Below are 3,827 nucleotides of genomic sequence, written 5' to 3'. Positions count from 1 at the left end.
GAGGTCATCAGCTGAGAGTGGTCACCAGTTTGGAGGAGGTTTTGGAGGTTTGTGGATAGAAGAGAAAGCATGACTGAGTCATGCTTAAGTCATGCTTAAGAGCACGGGAGAGGGGCTGGACTAGGGACCCGGACCAGGCCTGCTGGGCAGCACAAGGACCCACTGAGGCCCATGGTCACGGATCGAAAGTCATGGATTGGGTGTTGCCAAGTGAGCACAGTGAAGCAAGCACAGGCAAGAGGTCGAGGCTCAGTGGCTGACCATGATGAAACACAGAACTGATGATCACTCCTATTATTCCTGGGATAGGGAGATAAACAGCAATGCCCCTTTGGATTCTCAGTGGGGGACCAATCTCCGGATATTTCCAATTCCACACATGAAGGCCAGCTTGTCCCCAACCTTGAGACATCATCTTACTTGATGAGTGGGAGCCTTCTGCAACCTGTTTCAAACTTTCTCTTCCCCCAAGGAGGTGTCCAGGGCAGCCAGTCAAACCTTTTTCACTTTTCCTCTCCCTGTTCTTTGTCCTACATGATGTCCAAGGGGAAAGACTTTGACCACTTGTTGCATCTGTGTGACCACAGCACCATGCTGCAGACCTTGAGGACACCCTCATGCACTGGGCCCTGGAGTTAGGAGCAGAGGGAGGCCTTCAGAGACCCATATCTGCCCCAGAGTCCCCAGGACCATGAGGGCCACACTCTGTCCTTCCAAGAGCTGGGGGTTTAACCCAAACTGCAACTGGACACAGCCACAGCCCTCCCTAGGCTGCAGTTTCCCAGAGCTCCCAGGCCTGGGCCACCTCTGCAGCTGGTCTCACTGCCGAGGGAGCTGCAACCCACCCGAAGCTCTCCCTGCATCTATGGCTTCGGAGGAGCCAACGCCTGTGTGGAAGAGACTATTGGTCCAACCAAACAAAACATTTGCACTAATTATTTTTATGCCCGAGCAGAATAAATTCAAAGTGCAGGCAAAAGGTGTCAGATGGGACAGCGGACAGGAAGAGGCAGGGATTTCTTGGCCCGAGAGTTGATTTCAGGTATAGAGTGGAATGTGGGACATCAGTCACCATAGCATGTCCTGAGGACACTCACTTCCTATTTCCCATTCAAGGTCCATGATCAAAGAATTTCATGTCAACATGAGACCGTGGCTGCCCTTGCCCAGGTGGTACCCAGCAGGAATTTGGGACAGGTCCTCTCAGGACCCTCCCTCTAAGGAAGCCCAGTGTTAGGGATGGGGCCTGTGCTAGTTCAGGTGCTCTAAAGAGGCCAAGATAGGATCTTTGTGCAAGATTATTGAAACAACTTGGATGAGAAAGAGAAAGGAGCAGAAGTAGCAGGAGAGCCTGCAGCTTGTAATGCCATTTGGATACCTGTGAAAGGAGAGAGGGAAGGAAGGAAGGAAGGGCCTCCGACTCAGCTCAGTTCTAAGAAAATTCCAGCCTGGCTGATGGGGAGTCCTGGAGCCAAGGTTGTCTGTTAGAGGAGTCCCGTATCCCACAGGAATGGGCCAGCGCTAGGACCCCACTGTATTCTGTCCTTGGCTGGGAGTAGTTCCAAGAGGGTGTGGCCTTGGCATGAGCAAGAGCGCAGTGGCAGTTCCAGGGAGTGACCGCTGGGGCAGTCGCCATCCTCTGCCCTGCAGCAGGTTCTCTTGAAGGAGGTCTAGACATTCCCATGGTTGCCACAGGGTCGTCAATGTTTCCCATTTCTTTCTGTCTCTTCTGCATTTGTTTTGGGTTTTCTGTGTCCCGTATTTTTATCACAAAGTCTTCTTTTTAATAATATTTGTATAAAAGGGGCTGTTCAGAAAGTATCCAGCCATTGTTAATATATCGAGAACAGTTGCACAGCTGGATACTTTCCAGACAGCCGTGGTATATCCTCTATTGAATGCTTATGTTGTGCCAAATGTTTACATATATATTTTCCTTTACTCTCATGATTCCATGAAGGAGCTAATATTATTATTCACATTTTACAGATGAAGAGACTGCGGCTTAGAGAATTATTTACCCAAGAACACTAAGGTCAAAAATGACAAAGCCATGTCTTGAACACAGGGTTTTTGGTTTTTTGCTTTTATTCCAACACCCAAGCAATTAGCCACTATGGCGCCCTGTGTCTTTGAGCACTTCCTTTTTAGTATGCCCTGTGTTTGGGTACGGGTGTGGAGAAAGTTAGAAGAGGCCCAAGTTAAATAAAAACAACAACAACAAAAGACTTTGCATTTGGGGAACTTTCAATAAAGCCAGCTATGGGCTGACGGGACTTCCTTCCTCCTTTCAGCTTCCAAAGTGGGCCGGGCTGAGCCAGAGGGACAATACTTGGTGTCTGTCTGTCTGTCTTGCCCTGACCTGATTGGCTGCTGCTACACCCAGGCTCCTGAACCCCTGAGGCCCCACCAGCCGCACCCTGATCGGGGTGAGGACTGTGACTCTGCAGCTGTCAGGCATGGATTGCACAAGGTACTTCCTGCAGCTTGCGCACCCTTCCAGGGCCAGGCCCAGAGCCAGCTGGCAGAGCTCAAGCTCAGGACTGGGGCAGGGAGGCCTAGCAGGTCATTAGTCACCTATACCAGGACTGGTCTGTCACTCGGCCCATTCTGCCCAATCTGCAGCACAGCTGAGCAGCCCTCCCATCAAAAAGACATCAGTCCTCAGGGCTGCCCCCATGCCCAGGTCCCGGGATGGGGCCGCAGGGCTTAGCTTGGGGAATAGTCAAGACGTTCAACAGCTTTTCTGGGAGGACACGCGGTGCTCAGAACAGAGCAAGCTGCTGAGGGGGCTGCACTGCCTGGTGCTGGCCAAGGGTGTGAGGAGACAGAAGAGGAAGGGCAGGTGCATTCTGCATGAGAAGGAGACTGCATGAAGGAAAGGGTCTAATCTGGTCACAAATGAGTCAGACAACAGAGAAAAGGCCTTCAGGGTAAGGGCAGAGCAGGAACCAGGGGTGGGAAAGGGCTGGGCCTCGAGGGGACGTGAGCAGAGGAGGTTGTCCTGGCTGTGGGGGCAGCAGGAGGCGCTTGGCTGTGCCGGGAGGGCCAAACAATGAGGCCTTGCAAGTCTGCTAGGAGAGTCTGGATTCAACGAGACAGGCTAGCCAGAACTCGGGCACATTCGTGATCGAGGATGTGCATGTGGGTGACAAAGGTGAACAAGGCAGGAGGCGTGGAGGAGTCGAAGAGAATGGAAACAAGGAAGGACCTTTACAAGGGCAGTCCTGGAGAGGGCAGTGAGGGACCAGGGCTGCAGAGCAGCGGGTGGGCGTGGGGAGGACAGCATGGCTTCAGATGTGGCTCATCAGACAGAGAACATCGAAAGACCATTCTGCAGGTTGGCCTGAGACTAAGAGAGTGACGGCATCAGGGAGAGAGCTGTGGGGGCTGGAAAGGCCTGGATGCCCTGTGGATTTTATGGCTTTTATGCCTCTCAGGGACTAATGCTCCTTCTCTGTTTATGTGCTGTGAGAGACCATGGCGTCCCTCTGAGTAGCTCTCCCCTAAGGTGAGCAGGATGTCAAGCTGCTCAGTAGGGGCACAAGCCTCTCAAGAGGGAAACCAGAGCCCAGCCCCACCCCCAGCAATCTACAGGGCCCCCACTGCGTCCCCACCCAGTGCCCCTTGCTGAAGGCTGCTCCCCACCCGCACTGTGGAGCGTGGCCTGGACCCCTCCCGAGAGCTCCCCGGGACCCTGTGCTCTGCAGGGCCCTGCCCCCCCTCCTGGGCTCCGCACACCCCACGCCACCGGCTGCGGAGCGCCTGCGCCTGGCCGCACCGGCACACCTCTCTGCTATCCAGGGGCCACCAGGGCCCGAGCCCTT

Source organism: Propithecus coquereli, unplaced genomic scaffold, assembly GCF_000956105.1.
Source record: "Propithecus coquereli isolate 6110/MARCELLA unplaced genomic scaffold, Pcoq_1.0 Scaffold3, whole genome shotgun sequence".
Taxonomy (NCBI): domain Eukaryota; kingdom Metazoa; phylum Chordata; class Mammalia; order Primates; family Indriidae; genus Propithecus; species Propithecus coquereli.
This window is presented reverse-complemented; position numbering follows the sequence as displayed.